This window comes from Xyrauchen texanus, chromosome 1 (assembly GCF_025860055.1).
Source record: "Xyrauchen texanus isolate HMW12.3.18 chromosome 1, RBS_HiC_50CHRs, whole genome shotgun sequence".
Classification (NCBI taxonomy): Eukaryota; Metazoa; Chordata; class Actinopteri; order Cypriniformes; family Catostomidae; genus Xyrauchen; species Xyrauchen texanus.
Window position 1 is genome coordinate 20,511,256 of NC_068276.1, and position 27,229 is coordinate 20,538,484.

At 39.3% G+C, this 27,229-nt stretch overlaps 1 protein-coding gene across 1 annotated transcript in view; it reads left to right on the forward strand.

Annotated features, from left to right (window-relative positions):
* Positions 1-567: 567 nt before the first annotated feature.
* The window catches only part of LOC127647531 (5-hydroxytryptamine receptor 2C-like), a 166,378-nt gene continuing 139,716 nt past the window's right edge, over positions 568-27,229 (forward strand). The window contains exon 1 of the mRNA XM_052131808.1: positions 568-776. The gene's annotated coding sequence lies outside the window, so the exon portion shown is untranslated. The remainder of the gene's footprint in view (positions 777-27,229) is intronic.

A 27,229-nucleotide genomic window follows, 5' to 3' on the forward strand; every position in this document is an offset into this window, starting at 1 on the left:
CATTTATGTAATAATAAAAATCATAATAATCCTAATTGTTATTATTATTGTATCATTCATATTTTTGGACTTGTATATTTAGTTTATTCTGCATTCTATTTGTTATAGAACAGAATTATAATATAATTATAATCTTAGAATCTTAACTGTAATAACAATAATTTATACTGATTTAAATCAAAAGATCGTTGTAAACCAGTGATTTGGCAGTAACAAGAATCTAATGAGAGTCATCATTGAGTAACTTGCATTGCGTAATGAGGATTATAATGAGAGTGCTATTATAAAAATGGCTAAGGAACTTCTGATATATCATCTCAAGTTTAGCACTACAATTCCTCTCCATGCACAAATAGTAAGACTTATTATTAGAAGATCTTTCTGTTTTTATTTGCAATATTCTATAGGTGCAAAATGTCATCAATCGTGCACTAATTGCACATTCCGAGTCCAGTTATGTGAGATGCGTTCAAGATAAACTGTCTGGCCACCACCCTCGCAACACGCGACCGTGCGCAAGAACGCAGCTGCAAAGCAGATCGCCGGTGGAGCACCGCGTCTGTTTGAAATGCGGCTGGTTGCAGACGATGACAACGCGCGCGCGCTCTCTCTCTCGCCGCGCTTCAGTCTGAATGAGTACGAGCCTCGTCCTGCCACGGGCTCGCGTTTTTGAGGAATTCGTGATAAACGAAAGTGAACGAACACCAAATAAGAGAGGACAAACGCGAGAATGCGTCCATGACCAGTAGGAGATGGTCAAAACAATTCCTTGATGGGTAAGTTAAGCATTACTATAATATTTTGCTTTGCACGTGGGAGATAACACTTGTAGCTGTGTCTATTTGTATGATTCACTTTTGATGGATTATAAAATGTTTTCTTATCATTTCGCATTACCTCGTCCTTTGTAAATAAACATTTAATCAACTGCAATCGGTATCTTTCCGATGCGTTTTTCACGTGGTCGGTGACTCATGTGAAGAAAAAGTACATGAAAGCCACATCGATCTATTGTTTATCGTTACTTGTGCATGTAAACAAGTCTAATTTGACAAACAAATAGCAAATGATGAGCACTTTAATAGACGTTAATCTACGGAGTAAAAATAGACTTTTAAAAACAGCCATATATGACTGTTTGGCTTCTCTTGGTATGACAAATGTCCTCTTGTGCAGGTTAAAATACATGTTGGCAATGCCATTACAGATTATTTGAATGCTTGCAGTATTGGAGTTTTGCTGTTATGTAGTTGAGAGATTAAGCTCATAGCCCGAGGCTCTATAGATATGGGCTGTGATGTGTAACAGAACTTCAGTATTTGCTCCGCGCATCACTCCGCATGCATCTTATAAATCAAGTTATTTCAACTAATTAAGTCAAGCATTTGCATGAAATAGAGTCATTGACCATATACAACTCACTACACAGTTATTCAAAATGCACTGTTAATAGAGTCTTGTTGTGACATTTAAATGCTGCGTCTTTGCTAGAAGAAATCCAGTTTTACATGTCAGATGCAATGATATGTTGAGGCACATTGATCAGCACGAACAGCTTGTCATGTTATTTGTATGAGCTGTTGCTGAGTCATGTTTGCCTTGAGCTGATTAAAAGTATTGATTAATTAATGAGGGATGATTTTGAGCCTCCGTCGTAAGTTGTGGAATCGTGGCAAGCGGATTCGTGTTTGAATCACTTTCTGTGGTGAGATTTTGCGACATAATGTCTCCACATTCCTTTCCAGTGGAAAGAGAAGCAGGAGTTATGCGTAACTGGGACTTGGATAGGAACGCACCCGAGATGCGTGTATTAGGTAAAAAAGTGGACACTGTAATAAGATGAGATGACGCAATACGGCTGACATCATCGGAATGCAGAGCTTCACGCATAATTGCGCAAAACGTCGTTAAAGACCAAAATGAGGGTAAATTAGTTGAATGACATCGTGTGTTATTGAAATGTTTACACTGCAAACATTTATCCAGACATTTTAATCTGCTTTTTGAAAATGAAATTAATTGAAACCTTGTCCCGTTGTATTAGAGGATGGTGTGTGTGTGTGTGTGTGTGTGTGTGTGTGTGTGTGTGTGTGTGTGTGTGTGTGTGTGTGTGTCTCAGTGTGTGTTGATGCTGGATTTTAGCTAATAAATCCTATTGTACTCCACCCATGAGGCAATTGAAGATGGAGGGTTAAATTATCTTTGTTAATCCATGTTGTCATCGCTCAGGTACTTTGCTTGCAATCCAATATTTTATACAACAATTGCACACATCCACAAACACATATGCATTCACACACACACACACACACACACACACACACACACACACACACACACACACACACACACAAAGCAAACCCAAAACACCCGCAGACTCCATATGTAAAGAATATATTACTTTGCATATGATTCTGTTTAATTCATACATCTTAAAATATAAGCCTATATTGTACATCTTAGTTGATCTGGAATCCACTTCCACAATGCCCTTTCTGATCACATCAGGTGATGTACACAGGAAGACAACTGATTTAAAGTCAACACATTGGAGAGAAATTGATGATGTGACTCTGCAAAGGAGTGCATTCGGGTGGAGGGGCATTATACTTAATTTCTTGATTCTCTGTGGGGCTTTTCTCATAAATATGAATTGGGGTGCCTGGCGCAGGTATTAGTAGGGTCCAGGACTGTGTTTAGTCAATGTTTTGTCAGAACTGATTGTACCCAATTGGAAGGACTCGCCACCTTCAGTAAATAAAACTGTCAAACCAATAGTTTTGGGGGTTTCTAGTTGTGATTTGTTACTTTTGTTGGTTTAACCATTAGTTTTTCTTGACATTATTGTGAACATCTGAACCTCTTTAATTGCTTTATGTAAAACAAAAGCTGTCCAGTCATGCACTGAACAGAAAAACACACAGGAATATATAGAACTACTTGCTTCCTGCCAGGCAAACATTTGCATGCATTCATAAGGGAAAATTCATTTTCTGCCTGTCTGCCTTTTCCTCTCTGTCTGTCTTTCACATTCACCCATCTCATCGGATCTTGTCATCTTGTACTTCGGTACCCATGTCCCAGGATTATAGCCCCAGAGACAAGCTTCAGAAATAACCCACCTGTCATAGTGTTACTCCCTGGGGACTATAGACATCCCAGGTTCATTGCCACAGTGTAAGGGAGTTTTTCTGACCTTCCCCTCCCTGAGTCTGTCTTTTGTAGGTGTGAATATACAGGTGAGACCACATATGCCACTTTTCTTCACTGATAGCATCAGTGCCGGGATGAATCACTCAAAGGAGCATTCTTGATGCCAAGAGGGGACATACACTTGCCACTCACTTTTGACAAAACATTTTTATTTCTGAAGATTTTGTTTTCCAAATAAGTGTAAACATTGTGGCTCTGTGGCACTTTTAAAATTCCTCTGATTGTTTAAAATGCCTGGCTAGCCCAACACAATAGCATTGGCTCAACTAATGACATGAGTTTGTGCAACGATCGGTTTGGAAAGCTGTCTGTAAACAATGTTTATTTTTGCAATTCCATTTGATGGTGCTGGTGGGGCAGAAAGTACACACCTCAGCTTTAACTAGACAATTGTAGTACTCAAAAGAGTAGAGAAGAGTTCATGTCCTCTGTCTCAGGTATCATCAAAGAGCTCCTGCTTCCCTCTTGAAGGTAATTGACTGACCAGGGTATGGAGAATGTAGTGACTATTCCTCTTCAGTTGTTCAATAATCTTAAAGAGCAACATGCAGGTTGGACACCCCTATATAGCATAGTGTATGTTGATGATAAATCAACTAGATTTTCTGAACTGGAGTAATATATATTTAGCCATTAACGATATTTTGAGATAAATTGTGATAAAATAACTTCCGCGTCTATAAAGCACTAACCGGAAGTGACGACGGGCGAGGGAGTCTGGTCAAGTTCAAGCTCAGGTTACAATGAATGCGAATGAAGAAACAGAGTTCTCCGGTGTGGACGAACATGCCTATGATGGCCCACAGGCCTATAATTATGAGAAAATTAAGAGTTAAAATAATTAAAAGTAAGACTTACTCTGCTAAATCCTCGTTTTCGTTGCACAGAATGTCTGCTAACGTTAGCACTTTGTCCTCCAGTCCAGCCCGCGCCAAAATCCAGTGTACACTTTGACGGTGGACTTGATTCCATTGAGTGCGCCGAGGGAACAGCATCAGTAATCAGCCTCACGTGGTCCTTACTCCGAAATCCCATCCGAGACTCCAACAAATCTCCAGGTCGATAATTCTCCGGAGTGAAATGTACGCCACAAACGACCGAGTGTGTGGTAACAGACGCGGCAGTGAAGTTTACTCAAGACCGAAAAGCCTTGTTTTTTCTAGAAGGAAAATGATGGACACGATGTCCTGACAGGCTGGAATTCGTGCAACCAGCACAAACACAATAATTTACCATTATGGCTTCTCTAAAACTTTCTGTACTGCTCTAACTACATCAACACCCACAATGAGAGCTGACCGCGAGCTCTTTTGTTTGCCTCGCCCTACGTCATATGACGCGTTGATAGCGGGAAAGGCGTATTCCAGAGCCTAGCACATTTTCATCAAAATCTCTACATCAAATGAGATTTAATTAGTAATTTCTACATATGTGTTTTTAAAAGACCTCTGCAGACAATATAAAGTATTAATTCAGTTATAAATTCAACCTGCATGTTGCTCTTTAAGTGGAGAAGAGCCTTTCACGTGGCTTGACAAGTGAGTTGTTCCTTTGATGTGACATGTCTGTGGAAACCCATGTTAATTTCCAGTAGTTAAACCTGTGTAAGTAGTTCAGGTAGGGAACTTCAGGAAGGATAGCAGAATGAAGTGTTGGCCTGAAATGTACCTTATACTGCAGTCGGTTTCATTACCAGTAGCATAATTATAACAAACAAAAAAACTAAATGTGTTTTTACCTCGATACAGACCACCAGGGTATAATCACGTAGTAATATCTTGCCACCACAAGCAAGGGCCCTATTTTTATGGACACTCATAACAATGCAATTGCAGGATTTACTGAACTATTTTGGTAAAACTGAAAATAAATTTTTAAAGAACAAAGTTATTTAGATGCCAGCATACAGTATACCAAGAACAGTTGTGAGTAAGGTACCCACTGTTAAAACCTGGTGAAATCTTGGTGTAGAACCTGTTCTTATAGCTATCAGGAATTACTTAGAAAATAACATCGGTTTGCCTGTGAGTCTGTGTGTATTTTCATAGTGCAGTTACCTCACAAATCAGCTCTGAGCCAGGCAACTCAGTTTCTCAGTTTATCCGTGTTAGCAGTTTATTTCTATTACCACTATAATAAATTTACATTATACCATTTATTTGGTAGGCACTCTTATTCAAAGCAACTTAAGGTGAATTCAAGCTACACATTGTATGCAATCATGTGTTCTATGAGAATCATTCACATAAGTGGAGGAAATCTTTTGTGCTTCAGTGTACTGTAATAAAATTTAAAGGCACATTTTAAAGGCATCTGCATAAAGGCATCTGCTAAATTACAACTAATGAGAGGCAAGGTTATAATTAACACAGTTCCCTTTCGATTCAGTTCACTCAACATTGCTGTAAGCACTATGGGGAGTGTCCTTCTACATGAACTTGTTGAAATCCTTGTAAATTCACGGCAATCCTCTGACTGGCAATGGGGTCTGAACCCTGCCCCTGTAGGCGTGCAGTTGGCTTATATAAGTGGGTGGTCAGTCAAAATGAAGACTGCAATCTTTGTCTTCATCTTGGAACCCTCTCTGCTTCGCCATCGGTACTTCTCAGCAAGACGCGAACAGGATGACTCATCACCTGTGCTCAGTGCCTACAGTACACCAAGAGGCTTTCTGCTCCCCTGTATGTTCCTGTGAAGAGTTCTCCACAATGTGGTACAAAGACACTCTCAGTGAACTGGTTCTTCACTTTAGATACTTGTTGTTGATCAATGCAGTGCTTCAGCGAAACTCCTACCTGCTTACCACAGTGCTTTGGCTGAAGTTACTGTATCCTTTATATATATACAATATTATATAAAGAGCCACTTGCATGATATGCGTAATTTTAAAGACGTCGTTCCGCAAGTGTTCCTTATGCGAGCTGCAAATCCTGCCACCCGATGAGCATGAGAGTGGTGTTCACTGCCTTGGCTGCCCTCAGTGTGAGGGCATGAATCTCCGTATGTTGCGCTCTAGGATCAGCCTCGTTCTGAGGGAAGATCCAGCCTCTAGTGCCCTCCCGCCTGCATCTTCTAAGTTAAGGGAGCATATAAGGAGGCATAACAGGGCAGTGAGTTTGAGCTGGAAGAATTAGAGGAAGATCTCATGCCAGTGCAAGCCCTGTGAGCCCAAAGAACTTCCGATCTAACATCCTCGCCTGTGCAGTATGTGCTTCATGAGCTGCGCTCAGTTGGTGATGAACACCATTTTGCAGGCTAGAGCACCATCCATGAGATGCCTCTATGCAATTAAATTGCGCGTGTTTGCAAATTGGTGCTCTTCCTCACAAAAGCAGTTGAAGAGCTCATTCTTTAGTTGTCTGCTGCAGAAGAGTAAGAAAAGTTTTGCCTGGATGAATGATTTTTGCAAACCGGTCATCGTCAATAGACCGTGGTACGGAGAAGCGCACCATTCTGCCCTAAGGTCCACACAGAGCTCACAAAGACATAACATGTGCCTTATACTTCATGCATTCAGGTCAGAGGTGCTGCCGTCCTTACTAAAGTGGACCATGCCAAGGAAAAAGGCTACTCAAAGCTTCTCCCGGTGGAACAGGCACAGCTCACCTCTGCCATAATACTGTCTTGACTTGACACCTGGGCTTGAAAAGTCTCGTCGACAGCCACAGGGAACTGGACAGGCTCAGGGAACTGAATAGACTTGTCGATAGCCACAGGGTACTGGACATGCGGCTCCAGGATGGGAGTGAGGTCAGGCAACAGGAAAACATCCTCTGTGGCGATTTCCGTGGCCATGGGCACTGGCAGTGACAGGGGAACGACCTCCGTGGTGGTCGGCAATGGGAACGGCCGCCGCCTCCTCCTGGTGGTCCACAACGGGAATGGCCACCGCCTCCTGCCGTTCGGTAACTGGAGCAGCTGCTGCCTCCTGTCGGTCGGCAGCATGTTACCTCTGATGACGGTGTCGAGAAGCCTGAGAGGCGCCCACTGCCAGTGAGGGAGCAATGTTGCCTTCTGGCTGGGATGAAGAAAGGAATTCCTCAGAAGCTCAAGTTGAGATGAACTCATCTAAATTCATTGCAAAATTGATGGTGGCATAAAGAGTTCCTCCTTCACCCTCTTCAGGCACAAAGGATCTTATGGGCTCACTCAAACCAGCCCTAAATGTTTGCATGAGGCTGGTCTGATTGTGGCCCAATCCTGAAGATAGCACCAAAAACTCCATAGCATACTCCCTCACTTCTTACTCTGCCGAAACTTAAAGTCTCTTTCAGCCTGCGTGGCTCTAAATCATGGAGGGGAAGTTGGGACAAGAAAAAAACTAATTCCTACTGGGTCCAGTTCTGGTCGGATCGTTATGTCAAAGATTTGTTATGAGTATGAGGATCCATGTGCAGGAATGTGATAACTAAAATGTTTTTAAACACAAAAGCAAACAGGGAAACATAAACTCTCACGATGAAGAAACATAGAGAACAACAAGACAAAAACAGGTCAAATAATAACTAACTGGGGAAATCTGGAGAACAAGGTACTTACATTAACAAACCAACTGGGCAAGGGAAACAAAACAATCCAACAACAAAGACAAGACAAAGGAGAGAATATAAAGAAAATGCAAGTATTGAAACCAGGTGCTGCCCATAAACAAAAGCAGCACTAATTAGCACTGCCATAGCAAAGCTGATTAGGCTGCGGGGCAGAACCTGGTGAAACACGAGGGACAGAAGAAAACACAAGCACATGGATGAACCTAAGGATAAAACTGTCATGACTCTGCCACAGTGTTGGGGAGTAGCTATAACTACATGTAGCGATGTTACTAACTTAACAAAATTTTTCAGTAGCTTGACAATAGCTCAACTGCTTTTAAAACAGAGTAGCTTTTCCAGTAGCAAACTACTTTTTCCAGCAAGTAGCGGTGTAGCGTGAACAAACGTTACATCATGTTGGTCAGATTATTACTAATAGCCTTCCTTATTGCGTAAAAGCCAAACCTTTACTGGCAAAATGTCAGTCTGCTGATCAGAATCAGGCAGCGTCGTCTTCTTCTTTTGTAACGGCAGATCACAAACGAAAATAGTGAATTACCATCATCTACTGAGAGATTATTATGCTCACTTGTATAAGAAGATCAACGAACAGCAATTTAACAAAGAATGTTTCAGACACTTTGTTCTTACTAGATCACACAATAGCATATTTACCTTTAGTATTTAAATAAAATAAATCAAAAAGTTATTATTGCCTTTTGAGGAATTTTATTTCTGTTCTAAATGTGTTTATTTCACTTCTCATTATCTGTGCGTTATTGGGAGCAGTGAGTGAATTATTATTATAATATTTCTAAATATACAGTATATATTATTATAATAATTACTGTCATGCAGAACTGTTTGATTTCTCAATTTCTTAGCATTACATTAACTATTATTTTCATGTTAAATAAATAAAATGATTGGTAAAAGAAATAATTTATGGCATGTATTATTATGCAACAGTTTTTCAACTTTTTTCACAAAGGCCAATTTTTACATTTTTAGTTGATGCATTTTTTTTGAAAGAGCCATACCACAAACGAATAATTTACTATTTTCAAAAACAAAGTTATTCAATAAAAGTAAATGTTTATTTTTGAGTTGTCTATGGGCAATATAAACAAATATGCAAAAATGAATACTAAACATGCGTTTGTGCGGGTCTCCATTAAATTAATTTTGCAAAATTAAACTTCCCTTTTGGCTGGGCGATATGTAAAAAATATTTTAATAATAATCGTATTTAAAATATTGTGATATCCGAATATACGGTCAACCCCCAAGGTCTGTGATTTATTTATCTGATTTTTTTATCTCTGATATTTTTGCTTTATTGATTTTGCTTGAAAAATTAAATACATTTAGTGAAACACGAATAATGTAAACAAAAGACATTTCTAAATTCAAATCGCACTTTAAACTAAACGGAAAAAGCGTTTAAAGTGATAAAAAAATCTTCTATATAACCACCTTCCAAATACAAACATTTACCGTCTCCAACTGCCCCATTTGCCATCACACAAGTATCAGTATGCAGCAACAGGTGCAAATTAAGAACTAAAGACAATTATAAATGTAAAGATAATTATAATAATCATCATAATAAATAAGCCTAAAAAATCCCCTTGTGTTCCCACAAAATGCTGCCAAATGTGTGTTATTATCGAATGTGTTTATATTGCATTTTGGTAATACAGTTTATGCTGCCTAAAGAAAAGAAAATAGAACAAAATTTTAGGTTCATGGTGAACGTGTCTTGTTTTACTTTATGATTTAATCACTTTCGTCTTTATTTCTTTAATACAAAGATCTCTGTATATATTACTGAACCTGCTGAGATGCGCTCACAATGCGTACAAGTGAACTGCTCCATCGTGGTACCTCACGAGATGATTGGAGATCATGTGCAGCATTCTCATAAATTACATTATTCTTGCAAACAGTTTTCAGTGAATGAAACAGATAAAAAGGAGTGATAACTCTTTAAATGGGCTTGCTCCACGAGACAGGGTCCCATTGCACACCTCTGAACAAACAGAGAATCAGACACGAGTACTGATGGCTCTCTTTAGTCTGTTCTTAAAAATATAATAAAGTGTGTTTCTTCAAGTGCGTCCTTTTGACTAACAGCATTTCTTGTCATGTGTCACTCCGAAACGTTTTACTTGTCATCCACCTGTTGCGGGTAGATGAGCAAAAGTACTCGCGCATGAAAAACATTTGGACGAGGAGCTCGCGTACTGGATTGAGCCTCGTCGCATTTTGATGTTAGCTGGTGCTATATCACACCCTGGGCGCACATAAAAAATAACAAACTTTCATAAAATCACTCGTAGAAAATGCTCTTAACAGCTAAGATCAATAGATATCGGGAAACGAGACCCAGAACTCTATGAACGTGCATGTGTTGTAGAAGCGCTTTTATTGTACTCGTGAATAGCACAGCTTACTGTGCACACATATCAAATCAGATACGCTTCGGCGGCTTTTCTTTCATCTGTTCTTCAAAATATAATCACGTTTCATCAAACACGTATCTTTGTGTCTAATTTCTTGTAATATTTCACTCCAAGAAGTCTTACAGGTCACCTTCCACAGTGGCTGGTACATCAGCAAAATACTCTGCGTGAAAAATCTTGCAGAGTATTTGGCGGATGTTCATTTCAAACCTTGTTAACCAGGAGTAGGGTGTACAACAAATTCGGGAGAAAGGAAATCAAAACTGTCATTGACTTCAAGCTTTGCAATCACACCCACACTTTCTGCAGGAAAAGTATCTCTAGAAAGTTTTAAATGATCATGTGTTGGTGAATGGTGAGACACCTGGCAAGCCACTTGATTTTTTAACAAAGAGCCACTTGTGGCTTGTGACTTATAGGTTCCCGACCCCTGATCTAGGGAGACCATCCGTCCACTTTTTTGGACCTGAACAAAGAGAACAAATATTTGTAGAGTAACCTCTTTATGTGACCTGTAAAGCTGGCACTGTCACTGTCACATGTCACTGTCAAAAAAGTCAGAAAATACAATAAGCATGAACCTGGGTGAGGGAAGAAACAAGCTCTTAAGTCACATATTATCCACACTAAATATTATGTGACAAAAGCAAAACAGCCCAACCCAAGGAGAATAGGGAAGTAGGCTGCACCTGGCCACAGCAGGACTGAAAAGCGTGAAGTAGCCTATAATATAAAAAATGTTGTTTTTTATTTTATACTGTTGTATTTTATTGTATGGCCATTATTAACTGTATTAATGTTACTATTCATTACATGTATTAAATCCATTTAATATTTTTAATTACACACATTTTATTAATACATTAATTAATAAATGCCATTAGTGTAAATTTTGTTATTAATATTATTGGTTTGATATATGCCTCAAAAAGTAGCTTCAATGTAGCTAGCTACTTTTTGATAGTAACTTGTAGTGTAACTAACTACTTAAAATGTTGAGTAGCTTGACTGTAGCTTAACTACTTAAAATGTTGAGTAGCTTGTAGCTAGTCAAACTACATTTTCAAAGTAGCTTCCCCAACACTGCCCTGCCACAACAAGAATAAAACAAGATAAAAATGGCAGGATCATGACATAAGATAATTTGCTACTGATGGCCTGTTTTACTTGATGTCTGTTTTGTTCCAAACACACCAAACAATGGTCTTGACAAATTCGTTAACTTTTTTTTTTTTTAAACGTGAGTCACAATTTCATTCAGATGTTATTTTCATCATGTTCTAATTTTAAATTTGTACATTCCAAATCTGTTCCTGACAATGTTTCCATGGTTCTTACTGGAAATACTTTAGCTGATATCAACAGCAATTCCTCATGTGCATTCTATGCACATGTTGAGTGAGGGGGTTGAAGCTCCAGCTTTGGAAAAACACACAGCTTTGCACATGACTTTGGACCTTGTATGTACACTATGTGTGGGGCTTAAATTGTGAAGGCCGTTAGTGATATATAAATCATCAGCTGTCACCTTGAAGGCATAAGAGCTTGACCACAGTGCAGCCCAATGTATCAACAGTGTCGCCATATACAGAGCAGACACTCATACTCATTAGAATCTCAATGATTTGTTTGTCAATGGTGTATTGATCTGACAAAGAGAAAGCAAAAAAGCTTGAAGAGAAAAAAAAAAGCTTGAAGAGGGGACAGACAGGAAGGTAGGATTTTGTGGTCTCTAATATTAACAAAAGGACTAAGTACTAATATAGGTCCTCTATTATATCCATACTGTCTGAAACTTGTGCTATGTTGCTACCTCCTTACAAAGTGTAGTCACAACTGACAAACATCAACTTACCTCACAATGAAGCCTCTGTGTTATAGCTGAACCTGTAGAGTGTTCTGGTAGTCGTAAAAATGCAAGTATATTTAGTTTACGAAGCAGAAAATGCTTGAAACCCCCTGTGGTTGTGAAGCATGGAGCATGGCCATGTAGAGTCATTATTTTTATTGTGCGTGGCTGTAGACATTGGTGTCTCCAGAGGCACTATCCAGAGACTTTGTAAAAAGTTTCCAAAAACAAACCCCTTCACAGAAGAGCTCTGAAATGAAAGCGTTTCCCAGACAGGCTGCAGCCCCCAGATATGTGTAGAAACCTCACCTCCTTTGAAAGAGCATTCCAAAGTAATGCTTACCCTTGCACAATTGTCGCTATGATGCTAGGGTGTTCAAAGTGATTGCTATGTGCTTGTTAAGGTGTTCTTGCTAGTGTGTTCTGGGTGGTTGATAGGTGGTTTCTCACCCCAAAGTGATATCCTGGTCCCTTGATATAGCTTGGGATTAGGGGTGTGCAGCGAATCCATTATCTGTATGTGAATAGTGTTTGTATTCCCCAGATTTGTAAGTAAAATGTGTATATGCTAGTCATGGATGGATTAACGACCGAGCCAATGGGGCCAGTGACTACCAGGGGCACTTGACTGCCCGGGAGGGTCCTGGGCTTTAAGGTTGCATGATCTAGTTTGGCGATTCCCCCCCACTCGAAAACCCACCAACAATGAAAACGAAACACCAGCTCAACAACTTTTGGCCATGAAAACTAAAACAACACCCCCAACAACTTTTGGAGGGGGGCCCTTGGAGATAATGCAAGTCATAATCCGTCCCTGATGCTAGTGAATTTTAAACTTTCATAAATAGAGCGTGCGAGCACCTTCATTCAAAATTTTCATAATAAATCAATGCCCATAAAAACACCATATAAGGAAGGCTTCAGACTTGCTAGTAAATGAGAATAGGAAGCTTTTAACATCTATGCAAACAGTAATATATTATTTTTTTGAATGGAGTGCATTCATATCATGAAATTTAACAAGTTCACATGTTCATGCAATCTATGAATGAAGAGAAGTTAAACATATTTGGCTCGCTGTCCATAATGGAGGGCTCGAGCTCGAGACTTGACCCGAGCCCGAGGAACCCCCGGCCGGACTTCCTTATCTGATTTAGAGGTAACTAGCCATGAATGTAGAGTTGGGGTGGTGGAGGGATGTCAGAAGAACTGTTGCAGGACACAGGAGCAGCGCCTTAAATACACTTACTCCAGATTTGATTGGTTGGATTAAATGAACATGCTCTGCCCAAACTTTTATTTCAAACTCCATATTGATTTAGCAAACACTCACATGTTCATTCTAAAAAGTAAGTGAGAAACTTCATCACATGTATACTGTCTTCAGAGGTTCTTTGGTGAATTAAAGTCCAAGAGGTCAATAAAAATGGTTTGACACGAAGCTTTATTGTAAATAATGTTCAGTTCATGCCGGCAGGAGGATGTCTACCACCATGAACCTTCTCTGGTTCAGTTGAGCGCGTCGCCATCGTCATTGGAGAAACTTCTCAAGTAAATCCAAGACTGTAACAGTGATACACTGTACTTCCCTTATAGCAGGATAAATCTTCAAAGAAATTAACAGAATGCCTGAAGAATGTCTTTGACCGAAATGCTGTAAGACATTACAGATTTGCAAGCTTTAGGACAGTGGGCATTCCAACATTTTTTATTATTTATTCAATTTTTTTTTTATTACAAATGTCATTCATTTAATTATTAATAAATGTTTTAATTACTTATTTAATTTTTCTTCTATCATAATGTGGTCATGGTAGTTTGTCTGAAAGAAAAAAACACATTCGGGTGTCTTATGCACGATTTACACATGATCGGGAGCAGGTGTACTGTACATTTTGTTTGACCGACTAAAGTTTTGTAAATACGAAAACGATTTACCAAAAAATTTGTTCTGCTCATGTTTTATGAATGAGGGCCCAATAAACGGAGACTGCAAATGGAGTTGAGACCGCAGCCATCCAATTTAAAATCATACTGCGTGCATTTTCATTCATATAACTATGAGCAAAAGTCATAGTAATGCTTTGCTTACTAATGAAAACTGAAATAATATTGACCACAATAGATATTTTGGAATTTTCAGGTCAGATGTCTGTTTTGAGATCATTGTATTCTGTTGTGTTTGTGCATTTTTGTGTGTGCAGACCCATTGTGTCATAGAGTAAAAGCATCAAGCGTATAGAGCCGTGTAAGTGTCTCTCTGTTCACACTGTGTCCCTTACAGTGACATTGAGAATCCCCGTAGATAGGAGTGTCAGGCTGAAGCTTTAAAATGCTTCTCAGACTATTACAGGAGGTGTGAGAGTTCAATTCAGTTCAATCCTCTGTCCTCTGAGAGAGCTCCCTTTTGTCTGCCTATTTACTTGTTCTGCACTCATGTAGCCATACTGTCTTTTTTATGACTTTTCTGTTGTTTACATGGCTGGTAAATTTATATGTGTAAATCTGAACAGCCATTTAGATACTATACTATAATGCTACAATGCTATTCGGGTCTGGGAGATTTAGATAAAAATATCCTATTGCAGTTATTTTAAAGGTGCTCTCAATTTTTTATTTCCTGATGGAAATTTTTTAAATCCTAAATAAATAAATTGTGATGTAGAAATATATAAATGAAATTATGACCACAAGAATCCAGTCACATCAGTGAGCTTATAAAAGCTGTTTTACTCTACATGGAGAGGGTCCCCTCATGAGGACTGCTATAGACCGTATTCACATCATCGCCTTCTTTAATTTTTAATGGGAATGACAACGAGACTGTGAGGGATAGATGTACAGTCTCTTCAATGGACTGAACTGCAGTTTAAAGAGTTTTTGGATCGTTCCGAGGACAAAATATTGAAAAAAACATCTTTCTAAGAACATTCAGTGGACAAAAAACTCCAGACAACATGAGTTGTGGAAAATCAGATGTGATCAAGGAGCTTTTTATAGCTTTATACCTTGTGTGCCATTGAAGAAACTGTAAGAATGTCCCTCACAGCCTCGTTGTCATTACCATTACAAATCAAAGATGGTGCAGCCATGAATAAGTTAATGTAAGGATCACACGACAATCTGAAAATCATTCACTTAATCTTAGTGCAATCTAACAGCTCTTTTATTGGACATTTTGTGTGTGTTTCGACTCCAGGGCTGCAGAGACTGAGCAGCATCTGACTGGAAGCAGTGCATGTCAGTTAGAAATTTTGTCTGACTTCAGTAGGCGCCACTGCTACGTCACCTTGATGTTTGCCATAAAAGTACAGTGAGAGCGACTCAAGACCAGCCGCCAGGCACAGCCAATGATTTTGCTCAAAAGCAGCTGCACAAATGCTGATGACGACAAAGCTTACTTGCGATTGTTTGGGCCATTTCTGAGTATATAAGGGCCCTAAGCGAAATCCTACTTGGAGGCCCTTAACCTAACCCTAATCTAAACCTAATGCTTAACCTACAAGCATCCTTTTGTTTATTAAAGAAAAAAAAACAGACATTGCTTTGTGGGGTCCCCTGGTGGTGTGGGGGACCAATGCGGCTGCTTGTACATCTTATAATTAGAAACGGCCCTGGCGATTGGCCAGACTATACGATGATAATGATGTTGTGCATTTCACGGGCTGAGTTCGAGAAGATATGCTACTTGATATACATGAAGCAGCATGTAATTTAATTAAATGAATATTGTTTCTGGTTATTATTCATTCATTATTTATTGATTTTAAAAATATGTAACAAAATTTGATCCCCTTTTCTCCCCACTTTGGAATGCCCAATTCACACTACTTAGTAGGTCCTTGTGGTGGCGCAGTTACTCACCTCTATCCGGGTGGTGGAGGACAAGACTCATTTGCCTCTACTTCTGAGACAGTCAATCCTCGCATCTAATCACGTGGCTCATTGTGTGCCCCATTGAGAGCGAGAACCACAAATCACGACCACGAGGAGGTTACCCCATGTGACTCTACCCTTCCTAGCAACTGGGCCAATTTGGTTGCTGAGGAGACCTGGCTGGAGTCACTCAGCACACCCTGGATTCAAACTCGCGACTCCAGGGGTGGTAGTCAGCTTCAGAACTCACTGAGCTAAGCAGGCTATTTTAAATGTCTAATGCTCACACTTAAAGGTTTCTCTTTCTTTCCTCTTCTCTGCATTGATAAACAAGGGGTCAACACACTGCCACATCTCCTATCTGTGCCTTTGTGGGGAGCTGACATTCTCTCTGGGGTGGCATCAACAGATCTAAAATGCTGTGTGTCCTCTGTGACATCACTGCTCACTACTTACTATTATGTGCCAGCTATTGTGCACTATTGCGTTGGTTGGTGTGAATCAGAGATCCTAACAGTGCAGAGTAAATGAAGTAACATTGTCAAGGGCAGGAGGCTTTGCTCATCTAAAGTTCAGGGCTTTGGAATAGGACATTAGGGTATATATGAGGTTACATTTATGCTGTGAAGTAGAGAGAGAGAGAATGAGACAGACAGAGAGGGCAGGATGAAGGACAGGAAGGCAGCCAGCCATCAGAGAAATTATTGAATAAAGAGGGTCACTCTGTATCTTGATCAGTCTCTGTCCCTTGTTGAAAAGCCATTTATCAAGGCTTGTTTTGCCTGTGTCTGTATCAGTTATGTACTCATTTGTACATTGATCAAATGTATGTGTTTTGTAAATGTGAGTTGTATGCTGTGTGTTGCTTCCCCACATACAGAAATCTGATTATTGGCAATATACAGTAGGTAAAACATATATACAGTATAATATATAAGCAAATGTATGGTTATCACTTATATAAAAATGCACATATTTATGTACAGTATACTGTATATGCAACATATGTTTCAAAATTAAAAAAAAAAAATAGCTTTTTTTATAACATACATTTTTCCAAATAATAGTGGAATTTAAATATGTACAAATATGTACAGGCTGTCAATCAATCAAAAATAATTATACAAAATGCAGAATAATTAATCAAATTAATCTAAATTAATTGCTGTGTTTCAAAACTTTTGATCAGTTGTATCAATATATATATATATATATATATATATATATATATATATATATATATATATATATATATATAATTCAGATCATGTATAGTCATTATTTTGGCAGAGTACAGCATCGGATGTTTCAAAAAGTGGCATTAGAAGTCAAAATATAGTTTTTTTATATTCTTATTATTAACAGTGCAAATAAGCCTGTAACTGGCCTACCGTCAACAGTAATTCGCTTTGCAATTGAGTTTGTTAATCTGTCAATTAAACAGAACACATTCTTGCATTTACCTGCGCTGTTATTGTTTATGTACACATGCATCAGATGTTTTTGTGACGCGTCTCTTTGTAGTTGTGTCGTGTGATGTTTTTCTGTTTTTCAATGTCTCTATCCATAAGCAACATGTTTTAAGGACACAGTGTGAAGTTAAATGTAGTTTAAAACTTGAAAAATACATCTCTGTTTTTAAATAGCTCTCGGTTTGTTGCCTGTACAGCTGTAGTTGTGCTGACTGTGACTTGCAAAAACATGAAGGTGTACCTCAAGCTTGAATTGCCCACTTGTAGGAAAATTCCTCATAACAGAATTTACGTATGGTCATTTATGGAGGCCCAAACCTGCAAAAATCATAAATAAATAAATGTAATAATAAAAAAATAACTAAAGTAATAAGTGTCTTGATAAAACAAATATTATTCGTTTTTAATTACATTTATTCCTGAATTTATTATTGTATGACTTTATTCCTTGATTATTTTCTAAATTTATTTGTAACCTTTTTTTTTATTTATTCATTTATTTTGCATATATTTTTATTTATGTGTTAATTTATTTTTGATATTTAATGATTCCCACATATATTTATTTCCATATTTATAAATTCCCATATATATTTATTTATTTATACATGTATTTATTTGTACTTTTCTGTGTGCAACATGGAAATGAGGGAGGCGGTCCTTGCGTATTATACTATATTAACCCCTACACCTAAACCTAACCTTAAACATACCTTAGAAAAATAACCTTGGTTTCACTACAGTAACCATAATTGCACGTGGGAACGATTCTGATCGACAAACGCTGTCTCTGGATAAAACCCTTCTTTGCACTTCCCAACATTCACCGTGACCAAATCACTGCAATGAAATCAACAATTATATTTATTTTTATATATTATTTTAATTAGTATTAAAGGAAATATTAAAGGTGGAAACAGGAAATCTAGGTGTGAAAAAGAGTGTGACAAAATGTACATTTGAACCGCAGTTGATAGGATAACACTACACATTCACACCATATCTTTACACCCCAACCCACTGCAGCAACATCAACTGGTTAGTTTGTCATATATTTCTGTGGTTCCACCAGACTATTTGTGTGCAAGCAGCTGCACTGTGTGGCACACCGGGGTGCAAATAGGCACTCCATATAATCACTCTGAATTAATGCATTAAATCTAAGCAATTGCCTTTAGCTAATGCCGGCTCTGAAGATGAGTACAGGAAAGCCTCACATATCTGAGTAAAACACACTCTACTAACAAATACTAATTATTGATACAAACCGTGAAGCAGCCCTCTCTTCACTTTAGGGCTACAACTAACGATTATTTTGATAATCGACTAATCTGTGTTACTGTGTTAACTGGCAACCGAAAGGGACGGCTAAGGGGTCCATTGCCATCACCCGGCACCACGAAAGGAAGCAGTACAGCGAGCTGAGGTCCAGTCGACGACATTCATTCTGTCTTACGGATGGCAGAGTAGAGTAAAAAAGGAAAACCACAGTCTCAGAGACACACTGAATTTTAGGATTGCTGCATAACAGTTTGGATTAAACCTGTTGTACACTGGATTGTGCAACAAATAGTGAGTCTGTAGAGAAATCACACAAACACATAAACATACTTTGCCATCAGACTTTGTGATATCCTGGTTGGCTCTTTCTATCTTTTGTGGGGGTTCACACACACATGCACAAATGCACAAACACCTCACTGACTCTGTGATGTCCCTCCTCACCTTAATGTCATTCAACAGTCGCACCTTGCCCAGCAGCCCCACAGAGGATTATGGGCAGAACAGTTCTCTGACAATCTGTCATTTGCTTGTCGGCATGCAGATGAGCATCACTGAGTGTATACCCACAACTCTAGAGAAGCGACACTGAGAACAGGAGAGAAACTGTGGATTAACAGCGATATTTCACCTTATCTTTCTCTGCAGTAGGCGTTTGTGTCAGTGACTGTAAGGCATATACAGCAATTCTTATTCATTTTGTGGGATAGATGATGCACCAGAACAGAAGTTTATGTGTCAGGTAAGTTTATATTTGGAATTTTACATTGACATTGAATTTGATCATTTTAAGATCACAATAAGCACACAGTAGACCTTAGTCAAAGAACACATTGTACTGAAATTAACACAAATAATAACAAGGCCGTGAGGGGCAGATGTACAGCTGTTGTGCTGTCTCAACCCATGTGTGGCAGGGCGGAGGGCGGGTCCGGGTCGTGATCCTACGCACCAGGTCCCGTATTAGGCTAATCAAGCCTCTGAGGTTTAAAGGCCGACTGCAGAGTATCGTGCGGGAGAGAGAGATCGTTAGCGGACATGTCCGTCATGTGTGTTTATGTTGTCTTTTAAGTTTACCATTAAACTATTATTTATATCGTCAAGCCGGTTCTCGCCTCCTCCTTTCCATTGATCCCTTTACACTGGTGCCGAAACCCGGGAAGGAGGAGGGATACGCCGTAATATGGTTCCCGCCACTACCGTCCACCCCAACAGAGCAGCCGCGGCCATCTGACGGGGGATGAGGAGCCCAGCCGCCTGAAGAGGATGATGGCCGCCGACCGCGAGGGGAGAAGGGGCTCCTAACCGACCGCCTGGAGCGGTCAGAGCCGCTGCCAGGGGTGGAGGAGTTCCCTACCAGCCGCTGAAACGCGGCGGGGTGTAAGACCGCCGACCGCGAGCGGGGGGGGATCACTGCTGACCGCCTGGAGCGAGAGAACCGCTGACAAGGGCGGGGGAGACCCCTTCTGTTCCCCGAGAACGCGGCGGGGTGTTCCGTCCGCCAGGGGCTGGAGGACTGCCTCAGATCCACCCGGAGAGGCGCGGCTGTTGTCCGATAGAGGGTGGAGGAGTGGCCGAGGAACAAGCTGCGGCGTATCGGAGAACTGGCGAGTAAGAGTTTTTTTTTTTTCATCTCTCTCTCCACTCTCTCTCTCACTGTCACTCTGCGTTGGCCTTTATCCTCTTTTAAATTTTACAATTTTTTGGGGGGGTACTACACTGTTACAGGAAGTACCCCCATTTTAATTATTTCTGTTTCCCTCCCCTTGTCCCCTCCCTCGTCCAGGTAGATGGGGATGACCTGCCGGCAGACAGCGCGGAAGGCGCGCCCTCCCCAGGGAAAGGGGGGGGGGGTACGTCAGGCCGGGGGCTCCCCAGCCTGAGAGAACGAGGGAGGAATGTGGCAGGGCGGATGGCGCGGCCGGGTCGTGATCCTACGCACCCGGTCCCGTATTAGGCTAATCAAGCCTCCGAGGTATAAAGGTCGACTGCAGGGGATCGTGCGGGAGAGAGAGATCGTTAGCGGACATGTCCGTCGTGTGTGTTTATGTTTTGTTTTAAGTTTCTCATTAAAATATTATTTATATTGATAAGCCGGTTCTCGCCTCCTCCTTTCCATTGATCACTTTACACCATTGTCCATTGTCAAAAACCAACATGATGCGTGAACCACCCAAAATTAAAACTGGTGCATGAGTAAAAGATTGTATGAATCTCAAAGAAAGAGTTAACATTTCGAGCATGATCTAAAAAAAAAAATATTATTAAAATTTGTTTGGGAGCAACAGTGCTGCATTTTTTTGTCCACTAAAAAAATTGCTTTTTCAGCTAAACGATCGACACCCAGGTACATAAAAGTACAACAGTACCACACACAGCACTGTGAAAAAGTATTTGCCCCCTTGCTGATTTCTTCTATTTTTGTTTATTTTTTATACTAAATCTTTTAAACGAGATATAACATATACAAAGGCAATCTGAGTAAACACAAAATACAGTTTTAAAATATATATTTATTTTATTGAAGCAAAAAATTACAGCTTTAGATCAGCCACATTGGAGGGTTTTTGAGCATGAACTGCCCATTCAACCCTTTCCTGCCTGAGCCCAAAATTCAGAAAATTCCATTCTGTGCAGGAATATGATATTCATATCCAAATTCATATTATATTCATATTTATATAACATCAAACACCTGAACATAATATACCATATTGAAGAGAAGAACTAGGGCTTTCAAATTATATAAATATATGTATGATTATTTAAGGTTAATCATCCTTTATCAATGTTATGTTCCCTGTTGTCTTTTGTTTTTTGTACTGTTATTTTGAAGTTTAGTTTAGTTCCTGTTTTGGTTTTTGTAGTCCTTTGTAGTTTCTTTTATGCTGTCATGTTCACTGTTGTCTTTTGTTTCTGTGCTTTTATGTTGAAGTTTAGTTTAGTTCCTGTTTCCTGTTTGGTTTTTGTAGTCCTTTGTAGTTTCTTTTTATGATTGGTTTTCCCCTGATTGTTGCCCCAGGTGTCCCTCATTCCCTCGTCTGTTCCTTTGTGTATTTAAACCCTGGTTCTTTGTTTAGTCATTGTCGGTTGTTGTTTGATGTGTGTGCATGAATGTTTGCTGCCCTAGTTCTCTGTTTATGTTTGCCCTGCTTCTCTGTTTAAGTTTGTTTCCCCCTTGTGGGTTTTTTTCCTTTGTTTATTCGTTTGTTCATTTAATAAAAGTCTAAACTGCATTTGGATCCGCATCTCCTCGTCTGCCTCGCTGCTCAAACGTAACAATCAATAAGATTTCATAGCAATTTTTACAAAAATGTTCTCCAGCCTTCATCAGAAAATTGCATTTTTATCCATTTTAATTATAAGCTAGAGGAAAACTTAGAGTGTATGAAATATACGTAATTTTGTTGGCAATATAGAATAGCAGACAGAATATAAATATAATCTATTGTTTAAAAGTTATGACCATTCTAGTGATTAGTGGGAAAACTGAATAAAACCAATATTTATAATGTTAAGATACATTTCACATGACCACTCCTCAAATACTCCTTTTGAGCACCTGTAATAATAAACTGATATTGCATCTGAAATTGAAGGTCACAAACACTGAAATATGCATTTTATGTGTTCGGTAAAACACACACTTTATTTAATTTGAACATTAGAATTACACACGAATTAAACAGCAAAACATACAAAAGCAAACTTTCGAACTATCTACAGTAAATACATTTTTAATAAAGAGTGCAGGAACAGAATATATATAAATTCATAAATACTCTACAACTGCAATACCTGTGGAGAGAAGAGAGGGAGAATAGAGGGGAAGACGACAACACCAGTAAACACAGCCAAACCTAGGCCTCTTCACGAAACTGGTCACACTCAGCTGAGTGCCAAGACTGAAAACTTCTTTTGACATTACATTCCAGTGCACAACAAGCTACTTTAGTTTTATTTTCAGCCCTACTTTTCCAATAGCATAGTCAACATCTCTTAGAGGACTCGTCAAATTTAGGGACATGGACTGTGTGGAGTGATGACGAAGGAGGGACTACAGGCTTTAGTATATGCAAAGGGAAACTAGCGTGAATATCGATTCCTCCCAGCTGATGAGCCAGGTTTTCTTTGAAATCTATCTGGGTTAAGTTCACCGGTCTATGCTCATCCCCTTGTGCCGCATGAATGTGTTGCCATTGCTTAAAAAATATGAAACTATTGATGATGGCAATGTCTATGAGGAGGAAAATAAAGATTCTTCCACAACTTTTCAGTTTTTTGTAGGACGTCGTAATATTTTATCATTTGGTCTGACCTATCAATTCCGCCCATGTTTTTGTTACAATCGCTAATGACAGTGGGCTTGAGGGCTACTACTTTTGTCCAGTTGCCATCATTTTTTACAAACCTAGTAATTTCGGTTGAGCCATTTGCATTGTGGTAATTTGAGAGGCTTGTAACTGCACGCGTGTCCTTCCACTGAATTACAAGTATATTCCCCTCAATTCTACACCACCTCATATCCCCACGAGCTGTCTTGCGTTCCCATCTTTTGATGTCTTTCAATTATGCAGGAAACAGTTCTCGATTCACCCTGCATGTCCCACAGGCATTAGTTCCCATTTCTAACAACTTAACCATAAGAGCTGGAGATGTGTAAAAGTTGTCAAACCAAAAATTGTGGCCCTGGTCTTTGAATGGCTGCAGTAACGATTCAACTACTTTTGTGGCCAAGTCAGTGACACACCCACCATGACTACCTGTGTAAACATTAAAGTCGAGAGTATACCCCGAGTCTGATGTTGCAATTACCCATAATTTAAAACCCCACCGAGTAGACTTGCCCTTCATGTATTGTTTAAATCCTGACAAGCTTTAGACTTGACCATACATTCATCTATTGCGAGATTTTGGTTAGGCTGAAAGAGCTGCTGGAATTTTTGTTTGAGGTGGTCCATAAGATAACGCAACTTCCTAAGGTGATCCTGATTATCCTCTGTGGTAGGGTCTACAACATGTAGAGCTGCTAAAAGTGCTTTGTAGCAGTCGTGTGACATAAATCCCCTTGCCCACAAGCCCTGAATTGACTTGGTTCCCCAATGACAATGGTAATCAGGAAGAATTGAAAGCCCCATGTAAATGAGCAACCCAAGAAATTAGTAAAATTAATTGGGGGTCACCTCCATCCAAGCTCCTTGGTAGCTAGAATGTGATGGACAGTTTAGGACGAGCTCCCACCCCTGACGGTTTGTAAAGTTGCATATCTCAACAACTACAGCCTGAGTAAAAACAGCATGAAAAAGTCAATTTCTCACAACATCATATTGGAGGTTGACCGCACAGCCTGATGCACGCTACCTAAGTCAATACCGAATGGACAGCTATGTTTAAAAGGGAGAGGTTTTGGTGCCTGTAAATCGATGTCAGAGTTCGAGGAAATAAGAAACAGAGTCAGGGAAGCGTTTATGCTTTCTAGATGACTTGGGACACGTGCAAGAATGGCTAGCCATATCCAAAATAATAAGAGTAACAGTGTTAGTGTTACTGTGAGTATCAGTCATATGAGAATAGAAACAAAGAAAAAGAAACAAACAATACATACACATTCATATATACACACACACACACACAGTTGATGGTCTTGGCTGGGGATCAGGTTCCATCTCATCCTCCATCTCCTCGTGGTCTGGGTGTTCATGCAGTAGTTCCTGGTCCAGCAGATTTTCCTCTTGTGTGCTCATGCCCTCAAAAGCAGGGAGCCATAGTCTCCATCCATCTCTACAACAGAAAAAAGTTCACAATTGGTAGCCAGCAGTGTGTCCTTCACAAATCCGTATTCTGAATAGTCACCAATGGCTTGCAGACTAACCAGAATGTCCAACCGCAGACAGCCCTCTCACACTTTCCTTGTGAATATGAAGCTACACACAATCTCAAATCATATCATGTCTGTGCGATGGATGGGTAAGGCTATCTGCTAAATTATAGAAAGATATCTACCATTTTTTTTTTAAATCAACAAGCTTGATAACTTTTCACTAGCAGGCCAGTTTCCAGGCAGGTCTGAACAGCTTAAAAAAATTATAAAATAAATTCTGAACAGCATAAAAAAAAAGAAGATCTGCTCTCTGTCTTTAAGCAACAATATTGGCAAAAAAGTTATTGATATTTTGTTAAAAATGTACTTAGTATTGCTAGCTAATGTTTATTTAGCTAGTTTCACAGAAACTTAAAAAAAACTTTATATAAAAAGAAGAGGCTCGCCAATGACAGTCACGTTTTTTCCAGGAAAAATCTAGTTAGCAGCGCTACTAAAAATAAATGCTCCGTAACTAAAAAGGTTTGACTATCTTCCACAAGCAACAAAATTGGCCAAGAAAGATATTGATATTTAGCTAAAAATTTACATAATATTGCTAGCCTTTTGTTTTTAAAATCAAGTTTCACAGAAATTTGCTTAAAAATAGAGGCTAGTTGCCTGTCCGATGAACGCAGACGGTCATGTCATTTTTTCTAGAAATAACTAGCGTTACTCCTACAAATAAATGCTTCGTAACTAAAATGTTTTAACTTTCAATAGACAATATTGGCAACACATGTTAAATAACTACCTCAAAAGGTAGCCTCAGTTTTCAATTTGAAGCAGTAAGTCCAACACTGGAGTAAATCTCCCGGGATATCCCTTCTGGCTCCGCCCAGGCAAATGGAGGATGACGCAAATGACGATACATTTATTATTCACGCCCAGTAACCCTTAACCAATCATATGTTCTTTTAGCTTATGTTGTCATGAGTATCTGGCAGTTTTCAGAAATATAATCAGTGACTGGACGGCGAAGATATTGAGACAGGAACCATGGGAATAATTGTTCTCAAATTTGAACGCTCCGGCTAGAAAGGGTTAAGGTCCTGCCACAGCATCTCAATCGGTTTCAAATCAGGACTTTGACTAGGCCACTCCAAAACTTTAATTTAGCTTCTTTTGAGCCATTCAGATGTGGACTTACTCCTATGCTTTGGATCATGGTCTTCCTGCATAATCCAGTTGCACTTGAGCTTCAACTCACGGACTGATGACCGGATGTTCTCCTTTAGGATTTTCTGGTAGAGAGCAGAACTCATATTACCCTCAATTACTGCAAGCTGCCCTGGCCCTTATGCAGCAAAGCATCCCCACACCGTCACACTATCACCACCATGCTTGACCGTAGGTATGATATTGTTTTTGTGTAATTCTGTGTTTGTTTTATGCCAGATGTAATGGGACCCCTGTCTTCCAAACAGTTCCACTTTTGAATCATCAGTTCACAGAACATTCTCCCAAAAGGTTTGAAGATCATCATGGTGCGTGTTGACAAAATTCAGATGAGCCTCAATGTTCTTCTGGGTTAGCAGTGGTTTTCGCCTCACCGCTCTTCCATGGATGGCATTATTGGCCAGTGTCTTTCTGATATCGGAGTCATGGCCTTTATTGATGCAAGAGAGGCCTGCAGTTCCTTGGATGATGTCCTTGGCTTTTTTGTGACTTCCTGAATGAGTTGTTGCTGCGCTCATAGAAGAATTTTGGAAGGCCGGTCACTTCTTAGAAGGTTCACTACTGTGCCAAATTTTCTCCATTTGAAGATAATGGCTCTCAGTGTGGTTCTTTGAAGTCCCAGAGCCTTTGAAATAGCTTTGTAACCCTTCCCAGACTGATGTATTTCAATCATATGTTTCCTCATAATTTATGGAATTTCTTTTGAACTTGGCATAATGTGTTACTGGGTGTGACCTTTCAGCCAACTTCATGCTGCTGAAAAAGTTCTATTTTGTTGTTGATCTAGTCCAGCTGAACCCCATTATGAATGCAGTTACATAGATTTGTGGATTTAGTAACTAAGGGTGCAAATAATTTTTAATAAGGGCCCAGTTGGTATTGGATAACTTTATTGTTTCAAGAAATAACATCATTATTTATAAAACATATTTTGTGTTTACTCAGATTGCCTTTGTTTTATGTTAGATAAATGTAGTAACAATTTAGTGTGAGATACACACAAAAAACATTTCAGAGCATTGTATTGAATGTCGTTTTCATTTGCATAAAATTCAATATGGTCTCTTATCTTGCTGAAGACTGTACACCATGAATTTGCCAGTGATTGTCTCTGCATAACTGATGATTCACTTTATGTCATAGATTATCAATTTTCACACATGAAAACTGAAAAGATGCAGAAAAATTGTTGGATTGCCTTTACTGGTAAATGTACCACATATGCTTTTACACATGCAACATCTTTCCGTCTTTTTTCTGTTTTGCTACCATTCCAACATGATAACACTGGAGTTCAGAATGTTGTTCACGATAATTCCGATACCCTAAGATCAGCAACATTCTGCTGACTCAATGATATGGGCCATCTCCTATCAGACATGTTTGCATTGGCTCCAATGTGTTTAACCACCCTACTGTTTCTGATTTCACTATTAGTTCAGTCTGACCATTCACACATGCCACACAAACATGCGTTAAGTTCTTATATTGAATTATTGTTA